Source organism: Motacilla alba, chromosome 14 (assembly GCF_015832195.1).
Source record: "Motacilla alba alba isolate MOTALB_02 chromosome 14, Motacilla_alba_V1.0_pri, whole genome shotgun sequence".
NCBI lineage: Eukaryota > Metazoa > Chordata > Aves > Passeriformes > Motacillidae > Motacilla > Motacilla alba.
The window spans coordinates 13,563,349-13,580,666 of NC_052029.1; positions in this window are offsets into that span (position 1 = coordinate 13,563,349).

Below are 17,318 nucleotides of genomic sequence, written 5' to 3' on the forward strand. Positions count from 1 at the left end.
TAAAAAAAACAATTTAAAAAAATAATTTCCGTGGTCTCATTTCCCCATAGATCCACAAGCAGTTGCATCAGTACAGCTGAGGGGGTGGAAAACTGAAGTGGGGGCAGAAAAGAGAACAAAAACTTTCTTTCTAAGTGAGCTTTGAAAATGTTCAGTAACTATATGGAGACCTACAGCCTCTCGTCCCCTCCAGACGTGAAGAGCTGTCTGGTGCTCGTGTGTGGAGACACAGCCAGGGAACAGAGATGATTTGTTTGAAGCTGAACTGAGAGCAGCTTAGCAGGGGAGGAATCACTACTTGTTCTGAGATAGGCTAATTATATTCTGTGTCCTTGGAAGCCAACCCTTTCCTACTCTGCTTGCATAATAGAGATCCTATAGCTTTGCACAGAAGCACCAGGGTTCCCTCCCATCTCTGCTGCACACAGCAGTCTGTCCCACTGCCAGTCTCCACCCCAGAAGGATCTGGATGTCAGTCCTGCATTCCCTGGAGGGCTGCTGAAGCACTTTGGATTCCTGGGAGATGGAAACCCTTCTAAAAACGCAGGGTAGAGTTACTCTAATTCCTTGCTGTTGGGGATCAAGCTGAAGCCTGCTGCTTAATGGGGGATAAGTGGATGTAATGCAGTCAGTCAATAACTTTATGCACACATGCAGAGCCCTTTGGATTACTGATTTCCAAAAGGCAGAGTCTCCCTCACAAGCCCTGCACCACACTGAGTCAGCCCTGAGCTTTTTGACTTTGTATTTCCTTCTTCACCTGCGCTTTTATTCTTCCTCCCCTTATTCATTTTTTTCCCCACTTATTCATTTTCCCCCCTCGGAGAAGTTTTCAGCTTGTCAAACGACTCTCCCTCTCCCTGCCTCTTTTCTCTTTGCCTTTTGCAGTGGGAGGAAAGATAATAATAAAAGGAGCAGTTTTCAAATAGGAAGCCCCACGTGTTACCTGGGAACTGTCTCTCAGCATCCAAATACCTGCTGGGGCAGAGCGTGATGAGTCCCTGCTGCTGTTTTGTACCCACCAGACACTGTTTGTGTTTTGTCACAAGTTCCTGTCAGGTCTGTCACTTGGTACAAGCAGGACTGACTGGGCCCTTGTAAACTAGGGTTTCCCTTTACACCTCCCTGCTAAGCGCTCCTCACTCCTTCCCTTCCTCCCCACAGGGATAATTGCTGCTCCAGCTGCTGCAGTGGTAGTTCCCAGGCTGGAGGAATGGGTTAGGGAGTGTTTGTGCTCTTTGCCTTGTTACTCTAAAATCCTCCTCATCTTTGGGAGCCCTTTAGTCCTGGCTTAAGTCTCTGTGGGGAGGGAAGGCTGAGATGAAGGAGTTGCTGAACCTCTCTGTCTTCAGTCCCTGCTCAGCTTCAGGCTGAGCCCTTCCCAAGTCCAGCACTTTTTACAGCCTTATGGAACTGTTCCTACAAGGAGAAATTTGCAGGAGAATGAGCTCCAGACCGAGGAATTCCTGTAAGACCAAAGGACCTGAAGTGGCTCCCTTGGGCCCCCCAGATGGGGAGGTACAGGAGGGAATGGCTCATGCTGCTGCACTTATCCCAGGCCTCTCTGTTCCTCCCCAGGCTCCTGGCTAAAAGGCTCATCTGACTTTTATGGGGCTGGAGAGACCAAGCAAACAAAGCCTCAGGGTTTAGTCAGCGCCGGCGGGTACAGCACGTGCCCTTTCCTTCTCTCCCCTCCTTCCTTTCCTGCTGACAGCTCCCTGACCACATGTGGAGCCTCTCCTCAGGAATCAGCCTCAGGACTGGGGCAGGGGGGCTTTTCTCACCATCCCAAGTGGAAGCTGCTTTCTTTTTCACCTCCGGGACTTCTCAATACCTTCTGGACTCTGAGGAAGCTGAGAAAGGCAGGGAAAGAAGGGGAGGGGTGCTGGAAGTGTCTTGGAGCATGGAGATGCTCTGTTGGATGGAGAAGCGACTCAAGCATGAGCCCAAAGGCTTGCAGGCAGAAGGACATGACACTTCCCTCCCTGCTGTTTCCCAGAGCTCTGACTTACAGCCACAGCCTGTTCCTTCACACCACCTGTGCTGGGGGTCAGGGGAATTCACAGACCTCGACCTGTGGTCCCCACACCCTCAGGGTCCCCTGAGCTGAGGGTCTGCTGAGGAGCTGCAGCAGAAGAGCTCCTTTCCCTACCCACTGCTGGGTTTTGTTGTCTGTAACAAACCTCTCCCTTTGCTGCTGGGGCTGTGCTCTGGGGCTGGGAATGAAGCATTGCTCATCCTGCTCATTCCCTCCTTACAGGAGTTTTGGGAATTCTTGTAAATAAGCCAAGAACATGAGAAAGAGGAATTCCTCCCGTTCCAGGCCCTGCCTGACACTGCACAGATCCTTTGTTCTTGGCTTCTTTCTCCCTCCCAAGGCCTCAGAGGAGTTCTCCCAACAGCACAGCCCCTCTGCTCAGTCTCTTCCACCAGCTAGCAGCTGAGCAGGAATAATTCCATCAATCAGCCCATCCCTTGAGGATCTCTTTCCCCAGGTGCTGGCAATGCCACTTAAGCACCAACAGGAAAGGAGCATTCAAGAGCTATAAATATACAGAGATGTTTGTATAGGACCTCTTTGTTCTTCCTAACTTTGTGGTACTCCTGGTTTCAGCTGGTCCACAGAGAGCTCAGGATCAGCCCTTATTCAGCTTATTCCTTGGAGCCTTGCATTCTGGGCTGTGCTCCCAGAGTGGAATCAGACCTTTCTGGCATCAGTTTTCTCACTTTGTTTTTTTGAGGGGTTGTGTGAGGATGCCCGGAAGGCTTTGAAGCCACCCATGGCATCCTGTGATCAGGCCAGGCATGATGGATCCAGGATGGTAAGAAATAGGCTGCATGTGTTGCAAAGGAGACTGTTCAATAAAATAAACATCCTCAAAGGAGAAGGAAAGTAGCAGGAACAAGTAGAAGAAAGGATGTTTTCAACCCTTGAAGGGGAATCTGGAGAAAGAGAGATTTTTTCAAGGTGTAAAATGGTGTCAGTAGGAACACAGTACTGTTACTCCTTTGAAGAGAGCAGTTAGCTAAAAATGGGAGGATGTGCAGGTTTTCCCAGTGGTGATGGAGCAGAGGGAGGTTCCTTTGAAGTTTTCTGATCCTACAAAGGAAGAACACACTCCTGCCCACCTGAGCCCAGCAGGAATCAAGCATAGAATCCTCGAATGGCTTGGGTTGGAAGTGACCTTAAAGCTCATCTGGTTCCAACCCCTGCCATGAGCAGGGACACCTTCCAGGTGTCCTTGCAGGGAATGTGCCCCATCTCTTATCTGGGCCATGTTCTCAGAGCCCTGCCCAGCTGAGCCTTGCTGCAGGGGAAATGATGGAAAATTGAAAATTAGGGATGCCCAAGCGGAGGACAGTGAAGGGAAAAGGAAGTGATAGTCTACTGGCATCTACTTTTTTTGCTGTGGTACCAGGGACTGAAAGCTGGAGGGTTCAGGCTGTGCAGCACCAGGTGGTCTGAGGGGAGCTGCTTCCATCAGCCAGGAAAGGGGTGATGCAGATTTGATGCAGAGCTTTTAGTGCCCAGGTACCTTTTGAAAGCTTCTCTGCCCTTCCCCTCTTCACATGGCCAGTTATTTCCTCATTCCCTAAGGGAAATGCTAAAGAGAGACCCCAAATCTGATGAGGGAGCTGCTGGCTCAGTGATGCTGGGTTCTGCTCAGGTAGCACAGTGGCTGCAAATTAATTACTGTTAACGATGCCACCTTCCTGCAGAGAACAGCAATTTCTGCAGCGGGCACAAGGCTTGGTTCTGTCGAGTGCCCAGCCTGCAAGGAGGCCTTCTGGCATCCCTGCACTGCCCGTGAGCCCATCTGTTCCCAGTGGGAGCCACGGGGCCATCAGGCAGTGCCGGATGGAAGCTTGTTTTGAGTCATGGGTCAGAGAAGTCTATCGTTCCCAGTCGCTTCTTTAATTGACACAGTGAAAGAAGCCACATCTTCCTGCCTGATTCTGACCAGGTCTGTAATTGAATTCAGCTCAACATCTCCGCTTCAGCCCCCCAGGGACCTGCCAATTAATGATGGATTTTTTTTCTCGCCTTGGGAATTTCTCCTTGCTCCCATTCTTTTTAGTTAATAGGATCTAGTGCTAAACCCAGCAGCAGTAAATCTCCCACCCCCCATGTCCTACCTTTCCCAAAGGTGCCACAAGAAGAAAAGGGCTTGGGCATGAAAAGAGAGATGAGTGAACTTCAGGGACTGAAAACATGTGCAGCTTTCCTGTCTTTTGTTCATTCATCCTTCCTCTCGCTCCTCTCAGGTCTTTTGTTTCTCCTTGCCAAAACTGCTTGCGCACACTTCACTCAGGATCTCATGAGACTGTTTTAGAAGCTGCAAAGCTGAATTGGATCCTTCTTTTTCCCCCCTTGGAGCACAATGTCTGTTTAACCTTTCTCCCTTGGCATCTGTCTCTCCCAGCAACCTATTTCCAACCCATGGTTGCAGAGGAATCCCAGTGCTGACTGGGTTTAAAATGGGGGTTGCTGGGGCGTGGGCAGGAGTGTGTGATACTGTAGGGTACAATTTCAGGCTGGCTGCAGGAGGCAGTTATTCCATGGATCTGCCTCAGCCTTGTCTCTCCGAGCCTTGCCAAGATATAGAGCTTTTTCCTTGCTCTTAGAAAGGCAAATTTGATTTGCATGTCAAAGAGTGAGAAAGGACAGGGGTCCTCAATTCTCCAGCTTATTTATCCTCTCCTCATCCCCCTGCCTCTCCCCACACCCACCCCCCAGCCTTCCTTTGGCATTCCCAACGCGTGATCGCTGCGTTAACGCACCCAGTCACCATGGCAGAGCTCTTGGGCTTTCTCGAGCTGTTGGATCCCGTTGAAGATCCTCGTTAAAGCTGGCCCTCGCTGCAGCGTGCGGGAGCTGCCCACGCAGAGCAGAGCTCGGTCCCCAGCCCACCGGCTCTCCCCCACAGGCGCTGACGTACGAGGCTCCGCAGGAGGCGGCGAGGGAGGGAGGCTCTTTGGGAGAACGTGTCTCTGGAGCTCTGACTGTTTGCTGAATGTGCACACACCAGTGGGCTTGGCGGGGAACCAGGTGAGAGCACAGCGTGTCCCCGCTCTCAGGGAAAGCCCACTGACCCTGCTGCTCGTCCTCAGCAGCTGGTGATGGGTGGGAGGAAGGAGTGGAGGGGGAAATCCCTCCCTGACCCTCCCCTTGGGTGGACTTCTTGTGCTTTTCCTGTGTGGGAAGAGATGAAGTTGCCCGGGATCTGGGTTTGTTAGGCTTGAGGCCTACCTGAAGAACTAGAAGGCAAAGAGCTTTTTCCTCTCCTTCTCATCACTCTGTGATTCTTTCCCAGTTTCTAAAAGCTTTTCTGGTTTGTTGTTGGGCTTGTTTCTTTTCGTTCTTTGATGGTTTTCCTTCATGTGTGGGTCAGACCACACTTCTCTGTGGGGATCCGCATTCACTGCCTGGATCTCCTGGAGCGGGAGAACGAGGAAGATGCTGATACACAGCAGGGAAGAGTGTATGAACCTCAGGATGCTGCTTCCAGCCACCTGCTCCTGAGGCCATCAGGACAGGACCTTCAGCTGAGGCTGAGGCTGGTTACACCAAGAACTCACAGGACAATTCAGCTCTGCAGGGATACCAGTGCCTGCCATGACTGGCCAGAGGAACAGAATCACAAAGTGGTTTGGGCTGGAAGGGGCCTTAAAGCTCATCTCATTCCAACCTCCTGCCATGGGCAGGGACACTTCCACCAGACCAGTTGCTGCAAGCCCCATCTAATACCCTCCTCTGTGTGTGCTGAAAACAACAGTCCTGCACGCAGGGACAGTCATTCCACCATGTGCTTGTGCCCTGCCACCACCAGCTGTGAGGAGGAGGAGATCCTCGTTGTTAGGGTGTGCTGGGACATCACTGGGATCACTGGCTTAGGGACATTTAAGCCTTTGTTTTCTATTCACAGTGTCTCACTTTCCCAGGCCTGGCAGAGAGCAGGGAAGAGTCATCTGCAGCCCGAGCTGAGATCAGTGGGAGCAGGGCTGTCATCCTGCTCGTGTGCAGGGCTGTTCTCACGCCCCATTTCCTTTGTGGACACAAAGAGGAGTTATCAGGAGCCTGCACCTGCTTCCAGCTGAGGAGAGGAAACACTTCTGGAGGGAGCAGAGGAAGGTGGTGGTATCTCAGGAATCCAGGAGGGATCGGGGCTCTGTTGGGCTCTGCACAGCAGAGGTTGATACTGGGAGCTTGTGGCTGATACTGGAAAAATCATTGCCGTGCGCAGGAGAGGACTCGGAATTAAAGTCATCACCCTGATGTTTGTAAAACTGAGCTGCTGGTGGCACTGAGAGCTGCCCCAGGCCACAGAGGACACGTTCCCCAGCCCATGGATCAGTGGGGGCTCTACCTCCCCTTCTTGCCCTCCCTGTGCCTGGTTGCTCACAGATGAGGAGCACCTCAGCCAGTGCTCAGCTGCCCCATCACCCTCCTGGCTGCCTTTGGGCTCTCTCCATCCCACAGCAATGCTTTAGTCCTGGGGACACCCAGTTCTGTCCTGGCTGTGTCCCAAAGGCCCTGGAGAGCCAAAGATGTCCAGGCAGCTAAGCTGCATGGCCTGAGGGAAGGGAGGGCAAATACATCCGAGTTAAGGAGTGATCATGTTAATGTGGTGCATTAATGAGGAAATTGGAATAAAGGACTTCATCAGAGATGTAAAGTGAATTGGTGGCAGGCTGGAAGTCTCCTAATGAGTGCTCTCCCCTGAGTTTTCTACCCTTTTGTGAAGCCAGGACAAGCTGTTTTGAAACAGTACATTAACTCGAGGCACTAAGAGGCTTCCAAGAGATGGGAGGGGAGGAAGGAGCCAGGAGATGGGAAGGAAGGAGCCAGGAGATGGGAAGGAAGGAGCCAGGAGATGGAGGGAAGCACTAGAGGCAGCAGTGCTGAGAGATGCAGCTCAAAGCTCATCTGGGATCTGAACTCCCCTGTGACTTTGGGCAGGACCAGGAGCCTGGACACCCCAGCACAACAAGATGTTGACTCAGTTCTGGACACCAGCCCAGCCCTTTTCTCACACCAACGTGTCCTTGGAGACACCTTCCCACACGAGGAGCTGGGCAACAACACCCCCAGGTCCCCTCTGGCACAGGGCACCCAGCAGCCCCTCTTACCTTTGTGTAATAAGGTTAAATCCCGGCCTCATTAGAGCCCTCAGATGAAGTCCCCACCTTGGTGGATCGATAGCATTTTCCATGATGCACTCGTGACACCGAGCCTGGCAGATGGATTGATGCTGGGAGCCTGGAGCGCTGCAGAGTCAGACCCAGCGTGGCAGGGCTTGTTGTCAGGGGGAAAACGGCAAATTTCCATGGAGAGCAGCAGCTGAGGGCAGGGGCAGGAGCTGTGGGGGAGCGGGGGCACGAGGACAGTGTCTGCTGGCACCTGGTGGGGCGTGGGGCTGGTTCCCAGTTCAGACTTGGGGCTGTTACAGGAGAAGGGTCCTTGTGTGTGAGAAGCCTGTGGCAGAGATGGTCTCCTCCAGGCGTGCCTGCACGGGGATCAGGGTCTAAAATGGGCTTTTCTTTCTACTCCCCCATTCTCCTTCCCTCTGAGCAAGGTCTGGGAGAGGAAAGGCTGAAGGAGCAACCTCTATGGGGTGGTTGCTGTGACACGAGGGTGCCTGGGGCTGCCCTGTGCCATGCTGGCCCCTCTGCACAGGGGCACAGCCTTCCCACCCCAGCAGCCACACCACACCACTGTCCCCAGGAACTGCCACCATGCCCTGGCTGGGGTGGGATCAAAAGGACCCTCCAGCTGCCTTGAGCCCTCTGGAAAGATCTTTACAGGTGTGTCCCAGTGGCTCAGCTGGGGACTGGATCCAGGAGAGGAGTGCCCAGGGCTGAGTGTGAGGTGACTTGGGGCAGTTGGGGACCCCAGGTGCCAGACCACTTCTCTCTGAGCTGCAGCCAGGCCAGGAAGATCTGTGGCCAAAGTGAATCCTGGCAGTCCCAACTCCCAGCTCTGGGATGTTTGTACTTCTGCCAGCTCCCCACACATGGAGGCTTAGAAGGGACCTCTCTGATGAAGACCAGAGACCACCCACCTCATCGCAGCCACCTGCCCCACTCCAGGTGCCAGGGCTAAGGTCACTCCTTCATCTTTCATCCCCATCTCCCTCACCCAGTGCCTTTCTCACCTCCCTCACCCCCCCTTGCCCCTCAGGACCACTAAACCCACGATCCCCCCGTGCTGGGTGCTTGTTCAGCTGGCTGGAGGAGCAGGCAGGGCAGCTGGTGGGTGGTCAGAGCAGGGGCTACAACCCCTTCTTCCTGCTCTGCAGCTGGACACCACAGGGCTGGGAGATGGGGAGGGGAATGGGACCAGTCTGCTGCATGAACTGGGTGAATTTACCCTTCCAGGTCAAGGCTGGCTCTCTTGAACAGCTCTATGCAAAATCAGAGCCTTCTGTAGAGCCAGCCTTTCCCAGCCCCCCAGGGGGTAATTGAGAGGAGCAAGCATAGCCCTAAAACCATTCCTCACCCTCCAAACCAATCACCTCCTGCCTGCAGGGTGCCCACATTGCTGCCAAACCAGAACTCCTGGGTGCTGGCTGTATTTCCTTTCTAAATCTGTAACAGCACAATTTATTCCATATATCTGGCATTTTAAAAAAATGGGATTTCTCCTGTTAATCCCTCTGCAGATACACCCAGAGGTGACCTGGGGGCTGTCACAGCCTCGTACTCAGGCAGAGGTGGGGGAGTGGGCTCCAGGCAGAGGCTGCTGCCCGCCCCACGGCGTGAGGGGTGAGTGGGTGCCTTGGAATAAAACACAAAAGCAACAGGAGGAGGGCAGAGCTGACACAAATGCCCAGAGCAGCTGTGGCAGTGTGGGCAATGCGGTGACACCGCAATTGGCTGCCACTTATTTTGAGGCTTAGCATCTCTGGCTTGTTTAAGGAACCTTGTTTTCCTGTCCCAAGAGCCCTCTTAGGAGCTGAAGCATTTGTGCAGCCCAAAAGTCTGACCTGCAGCTGGCAGGGATGCAGGAGGAAGCCCAGGGACCCCTTGTGAGGAGCGGGGGCTGCTGGCCATTTGGGCTGAGAAGTCCGATTTAAAGGAGAGGAAGGAAGAAACTTTCCTGTGTCTCTGGCTCATACAGGGAGCAGTTCTTGAGCTGATCCCCACCCTTGGGAGCTCATCCCTGGCCTGGAGAGCAGGGAGAGGAGAGGCCACACAGCTGCTGTGGGTGCTGCCAGGGCAGTGGGGCTGTCTCTGTGCAGGCAGAGAGCTGAGCTCTTTGTTCATCCCTGCTTCGAAGCAAGAGAAAAACACTCCTGCCGAGTGCATCCAGAAATAACCCAGGCCTCCAGCAGCCAAAAAGCTTCCAAGGGGGAATTTTAAAGTGCTGGGAATTTGGCCTCTCAGCCTGTGCTTGGGGCTCCTCTGCTGTTACAATGTCCCAGGCAGGGAAAGGCAGACCCTGAACACAGCCTTGCTCCTGAGGTCCAGGAACCCTCATCTCAACGGGGAACAGGGAACAGTTCATTCCTGGGTCACCCCAAGGCCCTCTCAAGGTCCTCTTTTCACCCCAGTCTTTTCCAGCAGCACCACCACAGCTCCTGCCTGGAATGGAGCCAGGTGATGGGCACTTCCCATGTGGGATGTGCTTCCGGCTCGTGGTGCCCCAAAATACCTCAGGGGTCCCTCACTTTGCTGTGTCCCTGAAATGAGGCTTCCTTGCAGGGCCCTGTTACTGGTGTGGCCAGGATTTGGGAATCTGGAAGGGGAATGCAATAAGGATGAGAGGTTCCATTGCCTGCAGAAGGGAGGAGCTGGGGGCATTTAAAAACAGGCCTTCCCTGTCTCTGGAAAGGACAGCAGACTCCTGCACTGTCCATATGGGATTTGAGTCACACCGTGAAGAGAACGATCCCTCCCGTGACACATGTCAGAGGCTGCAGGGAAGATAATGTTGCTTCATTGCTCTGGCCCCACTGTTTGTTCACCCACAGGGATCTCCTGGCCAGCTTTTCCATGTGTCAGCATCTCCTCAGCACCCCAGAGCAAGGGCATCGTGTGGCAGATGCTCCACGGAGGGACAGACACCTTGTCACGGGGCAGCAGCTCTGCTCCAGCTCCATCCCTTCACCTGGGGCTCTAACCCAGCACATCGCTCAGCCTCCGGCTTCCACAGGCAGGCTGCAGCTTCTGGGAGCCTCCTGTGGCCCTGATCTGATCCTGCATGCCCCAAAATGCCCCTGTGGGGCAGGACACCCCCAGGGGATGAGCCGAGTGCTCTGGGCACACGCAGGAGCTCGCTGGAGACGTGTCGGCTTGGCAGGGCAGATCCCCTGATGGATACAGGATCATCTGTTTATTTTAAGTTTTACAGGGGGCATTTTCCCTTGCCAGGAGTTGGAGAATAGAGGGCCTGGGTACCATCTGCCCAGGGGACTGGTGAATCATCCTATTTTCCAGTTAACAGCACTTGTTTGCTTTGGGAGATCTCCAAGTTAAGGGGGAAGAAAAAGAAAACCCAGCCCATGGATCTTTTCCCACACAATAAGAAAAATGCCTTGTTTTCTTTTTTTTTTCCTTTTTTGTTTTTTCCCAAAAGCCAGTGTCAACTCTGCTTTTACTTAGCAGTGGGCTGGATAAAAATAGACAGTGAAGTCATGACGCCTTCAGAAGAAGCAGGTATGGCCTGGGGAGAGGGGGTGAGAGGAGACAGGCTTTGGGGACAGGGACAAAATCCAGCGTGATGCAGGCAGGCAGGGTCTGTCCCTGGAGAGCTGCTGGTTAGCCCAGAGTCTTGTGATTTCCCTAGCATGTTGCTGAGAGGGGCAGGAGCCTCTCTGGTGGATGCTCCAGAGTTCAAGCTGCTGGGATGGGGCTGCAGCCCAGAGAACACCAGGAGATCAGCTCTGTGCAAAGCCGAGGCACTCGGAGCTGGAGGCACTCTGGGAAGCAAGGGGAAGCAGCAGGGAATGGAAGCCAAAGGGTTGTGCTCCTGCTTTCTCCAGGACCATATTGCTGCTGCCTTCTCTCTCAGTGTTCTGCTCAGATCTGTCTGTTCCTCCCCTTTGATCACCTTGCCAGGCTGAGAGCACGCTGGGCTCCTTGGAAGAGTGTGCCTGGCAGAGACTTTGATGTCTCCTGCTCAGGGCAGGGGCCCTGGAAGCCACTTGGACACCTGGAGCACGAGGAGATGCAGCTGGTGCCCATATTTTGGTTCTGCTGGTGGGGTCTCCTGTGGCAAAACCTTCCTGGGGCTGCTTCTGCAGAGCTGGGACACATCCTGAGCTCAGCCAGGCTCGGGGCTGGGGTGGCTGCAAGTAAAGATCCTCTGGGGCAGAGTCTCTGGTATTTCTGCACCACAGGACAAATCAGGGATGTGAAGGCAGCTTTCCAGCCACACAAATGGATGTGAGAGCCCAGGATGTACCACAGAAATGCTGAATCCCTCTGTAGGCCTGGTTTGCCTCAGGTGTGTCTCGGCTGAGTGCTGAAGAAGACCCCAAATCGCTGACTGCGGTGTCCCCTCTGTCACCACACAGCTCCGGTGCTGTCCTGCCAAAGCCACTGCCCCAGCTTTGGACCTTTCCAACCAAGCACCTGCTCAGGTCACGACTGAAATGAGTTTGGCTGGCCCCAGCACACCCTTCCACAGGTATTTCTGCACATGCTTGGAAGCACCATGGAAGCTGCAAGGAGGTGCCAACTTTACATAGCAAAAAGCTGCTGCCCAGCAGGAACACCGGGCCCTGCCAGGACCAGGGGAGATGAGCTTCAGGCTTTATTATTTTCAGGATATAGTGTGAGGGGTTTTTTTTTTGCCCTTCTTCTTAAACAAATTCAAACTTTCAAGGAAAAAAAGAATTCCTGTGGAAACCTCATCCTCGCCCCACAAAGAAGGAACCTTCTACCATTAAGAAAATTCACACGATAGGAAAAAAGCATGCTCTTTGCTTTTCCACCTGCTCCTGAGCCATGGTTTCTCTGCAGCAGGGGAGTATCTGCATTTCCCTGGGATCAGTCCTGGAAGCGGCATTATCGCTGGAACAATGGGCTCAGCCGGGCCGGCCGTGCCAGGGCGGCTCCACCGCAGCGCTCCCGGGGTTATTTCTGTCCGGGCTTGGAGCGGGGGTGGCGGAGATCAGGTGACAGTGCCCGAGGAGCGCTTGGCATCGCCTGTCCTGCCACCGGGCGTGCACATGGCGGTGGAGCGGGGAGCAGGCAGGGATGAGGGGACAGGCAGGGATGAGGGGACAGGCAGGGATGAGGGGACAGGGAACAGGCAGGGATGAGGGGACAGGCAGGGATGAGGGGACAGGCAGGGATGAGGGGACAGGGAACAGGCAGGGATGAGGGGACAGGGCTGGGCGGGCAGGGTGGCTGCTCCTCCTCATGGATCCTTTCTCTTGGATGAGCCTGAGGAGACCCCTGTGGGAGAGGGGATGCTCCCACAGTGGGGGAACCCACGGATGCTCCCACTTGAGCTGGTTTAGAGCTTTGCAGTCCAGTCTGAGGAATCAAAGCAGTGAGTGCTTTGTACTGGGATTAGGAGCTGGAAACCAGTTTCTGATAGAATTGACTCGTGGGCATACAGGAGGTGACCAAGGAGACACAGAAAGGAGCGTGGTGGAGCCAGGGAAGCCCAGCTCCCCAGGAACCACTGCAAAGCTTCCATCTCTGAGCTTGCCTCTTTTTCCATATGGTTTCCCCACTGCGTTGTGTTTGAGCACCACCAGAGAGCCCAGTTCATTCCTGGTGCTGTCCCAGAAGAACAGCCAGCCTGGCAGATGTGACTGTGATAAACTTCGAGTTGACTAATTTGGCAAGCTAGTCAAATCTGCCAACATCCTTGGCCACACAGGAACACCTTTCCAACAAGAATCCATCCTGGATCCATCCCCAGCCTCAGCAGAGGTGAGTGTGGCACTGCCAGAGGGTTCAGCCCCTGCTTTCTCCATCACCTGAAAACAATCTGCCACGCTGGAGAGTTTTATTTCCCAAGGGGCTGAGAAAAGAGAGGAGCCTGGAGTTAATCAAAGTCTGGGAAGTGTGTGGGAGCAGCTGTGACTGCAGGAAGCTCACAGGGTCTGTGCCGGAGAGGGAGCAGAGCTGCACTGGGGGCTGGGGGCGCGGGGTGCAGAGGGATGGGGGCTGTTCAGAGAGTGGCTCTGTGGGAACACAGGAACAGGACATTGATCTCTCAGGTATGGAATGAGGGACCAGGGTGCTGTGCCCCAGCTGGGGGTGCAGGTTTGTGTGGCATCACACATGTGATGGCTGCTCAGAGGCCTGAGCAACATCCCACAGCCCGGGGTGCTGTGACTCAACACACAAGCCCAGCCTGACCTCGACAGGAGCCGAGTGCTCTGTGGCAGAGGCTGGGGCTCTCCCTGAGCCCAGGGCTGTTCCAGCTGCGCTCTGGGAGCCCCACACTTCAAACACCTCACCTTTGCAGGCCATCCTGCAAAGAATCCCCTTTTATATAAATCCCAGCACATGATGCCGGAGTGGAAGGAGCCTCCCCTGGCCCAGCAGGTCATTTCAGGCTTGGCTGAGCTCCTTTCCTCTAGAGGAGATGTTTGCCAGCATCTCGGAAATGGCACTGGTGGGATCTGCAGCCCTGTCAGTGGAGGACCTGCAGCTCAGAGCAGCAAATCCCTCCTGCAGCAGGATAAGGATGGGTGATGTGGGAGCATGTGGAAATCTGGCAATGGATTCATTGAGCCTAGCTCAGCTTCCAAGGGTCTGACCCTGTTGGTGCCTCCCAGCTGTGTCTCCCTGGATCCCTGGGAGTGTCTGGGCGTCTCTGATGTTGAGATCAAAGAGCCTGTGTTCATCCAGAGGGCTGGAAACACACGGTGGAAGGGATGCAGGCACAAAGCACCGCCCTCTTCTGCACTCTCAGCACAGCCCTTACCTTGCTGTGGGGACAAAGGACACACACACACACCAGAGCAGTAAAGCTGAGGGTATCACCTGTCAGTTTTCCTGAGGGGGAAAACTTCCAGACTGCTCTGCTGGGAGATATTCTGCAGACATTTAACAGGAGCTAAATCCAGCTGGGATTTGTAGCGAGGTCTGATGCATCCCCCACTCTCCGGACTGTCACGGTCAAGGCAACATGTTTTCCTGGGCTGATTAGGGAAAGTGTCAGGGACCTCACAGCCAAGACTGACAGGTCAGGGCTTCTCCTCTCGCTCTGCTGTGTTTCACTAATTGCACCTCTGCCTAATAAAAAATCAGTGATGTGGCTTTGGCAGCTGCAAGTCAGGTCCCCCAGGCGAGCCCGGGGCAGAGGTTGGGAGGCGGAGAAGGATGGAGCCATGCCTGGAGCCTGGCACGTCCCCTGCCATGGCTGGGTGCTGCAGAGGAGCCGAACATCCAGGAGAGTCCTCCTGAAGAGGCACAAAATCAGAGCTCGCCTTGCCAGAGAGGTGGGGCAGCCAAGGGTGTCCTGGGCCCTGAGCTGCTGTTGAGCAGGAGGGAAATGCTCTGTGCCAGCTGCAAAGTCCCTTTCCAGGTGGCAGTGGTGGCTCCAGTGCCACGTGGAGCTGGGAGCTGGGGCTCTGCAGCAGAGGCAGCAAATCCCAGGATGCTCTGGTGAGCTGGACATGCTCTGCCTCTCCCGGGGGACAGGAAGGGCCAGCTCCCTGCCAGGCACTTAAAATCAGACAAAATAAAAGCTGGATGATCTATAGAAGTGCAGCTTCCTCTTGGCTTGTTAGTTGCTGATCTATCAGCTCTTTTCCCTTCCTCATTTCCACATGAGGAAAAAAGTTTTGTTTCAAGTGTCTTCCCATGGGATAATAATTTCTCCAAGCAAACTCACCCTGGGTGAAGGCAGGAGGAGCAGCCAGTCACCAGCAGCAATGTACAACATCAGCAACTGCAGGGTGATTTCATTAATGAGCTCTTGTGCTCTCACTGCAGACTCACAGACCCCGGTGAGTGTTCCAATCCCCTGCCGTGTTCCTCTGGGCCAGGCTGCTCCAAGCTCCATCCAACCTGGCCTTTTCATACCTGCACATGCCCTGCTTGGAAATCCATGGCTGAAGGGGGTGTCTGTCTGTCAGGATGTCAGATAAGGACAGGAGAGGTGATGCTTTTGTTGCCCAGGGAAGCTGTCGGTGGGAATAGAGACGTCAGCTCCTCTCACCTGAGGGGCTGCTAGAGTGAGGTCTTGGGGGAGGGTGAACTGCACAGCAGCCACTCCAAGGGATGAAGCAGGGAGGGTCTAGGAGGGGCAGCACACTCTGATCTCTCAGCCGGGCATGGACATCTTCCAGGAATTGGTGAGCAGACTTTGGAGAGTGGCTGGAAGCCTTCAGTGTGGTGGTCTACAAGAGAGCCTGAGAGGGACTTTGGGCATGGAATGACAGGACAAGGGCAAATGGCTTCAAACTAACAATGGGCAGGGTTAGTTGGGATATTGGGAAGAAATTCTTGGCTGTGAAGCCCTGGCAGAGGTTGCCCAGAGAAGCTGTGGCTGCCCAGGCAGTATCCAAGGCCGGGCTGGAGGGGGCTGGTCTAGTGGAAGATTCCAGGGGGTTGGAATGAGATGATCTTTAAGGCCCCTTCCAACCCAAATGTCCCCAGGGAAACAGGGAGGATTGTGCCCAGCTCCCCTGTCTGGCCCACAGCCAGGGAGGACTTGCAGATGGAAAGCTGTGCCTGGGGCTGGCTGCTCCTGCTGGGCTAATAATACCCCTGGGAGAAGGTCAGGTGGGCAGCAGCACGGGCAGCTCCCATTACAGGCTGCCACGCATCACCCTCAGCTGCCAGAGCCTCCAGAAAATTTTGGGATGTCTTGGAAGAGAGCTGGCAGTGCCAGCCCTCCTCCACTGGTGGATTTCCAGGGAGATGGCAGCAGGTGGCTGCCAGTGGTTATCTGCACCATGGCGCAGAGAATTCAACCCCCAGCACCATCCCTGCCCTGCATCCCCCGGGTCACCACATCCTGCCCTGCCTCCCCATCCTAGCAGGACCTGGCTGCCACCGGGCAGCCCACCGTGCTGTCCCACGGCCACAAATGTCCCAGCAGAGAGGGTTTTTCTTGCTGAAAAGCTGCTTAGCAGCTTAGGGAAACAATAAAAGTAGTATTATCTTCAATGGTGAGGCAGATGGTTTGGATGATTGGTTTGACTTTTAAGCTGGATTTGAGCTACGGATATTCTGATTTTTAACAATTTTTGGCTGGTCAGACTCTGGCAGAGTAATCCCCAGATTCCTGCTCCCACAAATCCAGTCCTCTCTGTGCTGGGGGCTCTGGGACGCAGACCTGCCCTGGGAGGGGCCCTCAGACACCTGCATGTGAGGGGGGCACCCAGAGCCCCCCACCTGGGCTGGCAGCCACCAACTGCCACCCTTGTCCCCTGACCTTGGGGGGACAATCCCCAGCTCTGCTCCCGTCCTGCGTGGGCAGCTCTGCAAATCCAGGGCTGGCAGGAGCCCAGGCCTGAGCTTCTCCCTGCGACATTGTCTTTTGCAGAGGGATTTATTTAGTTTTTCTCCTAATTATCAGGAGCTTTGGACTTCCTGCCACCATCTGAGGGCTGGTAGCAGCCCTCAGCGCTCCTTCTCCTGACAGAGCCTGTTCCTGCTGTCACCCCCGCAGCCTGTGACAGTGTGGAGTGCTCAGGGGTGACATCCTGCCCACCAGGACACGGCCAGGGGCCTTCTCCATCCTTCCTGCAGCAGGGACCCTCAGCCACCCAGGAGCCCCTCCAGGGCTAAGGGACCTGCCTTGCTCCAGGACCCCCAAGCAGCCCCTGGGATTTCTCTGTAGCCACGGGTTTGGGAAAAAAAGAGATTTGGGAATGAAATCAGCGAGGTTGGGGAAGGCTCCTATTGGGGCAGCTCCAGACAAATAAAATCCATGTCTGAGGGCTCGTGGTTAACTCTTTGCTGAGGGATGTGCAGCAATGTCTCAGGTAGTGAGTTACCTGCCCCAAACCCCACACTGCCCTACCTGAGAAGAGCCATCACATCCAGAGCACCCTGTGTATTAGAATGGTTTTTATTTAGCAAATCTCCAGAGCATTAAAATAAAACTCCCCTAAAACAAGGTTCATCTTTGTGTGTACATTGAAATTGTAAACCGAGAAAAAGAGGAAGACTTCTATGGAGGTCAAAGGTCACCCAAAACACCCCTTCAAGAGAAATATCATCAGTTTTCTGCTCCCACTGTGAGCTCCAGGGCTGGTCAGCAGCCACCAGTGAAGCAGAGGACAGGGAGGGAAGGAAGGATGGGGACGAAGGGTCTGGGAAATCTTTACCCAGCTTGCTTCAGTCCTGCAACCAAAACTGTGCCCGGATCATGAAACACCAGGGGAAAAGACCTG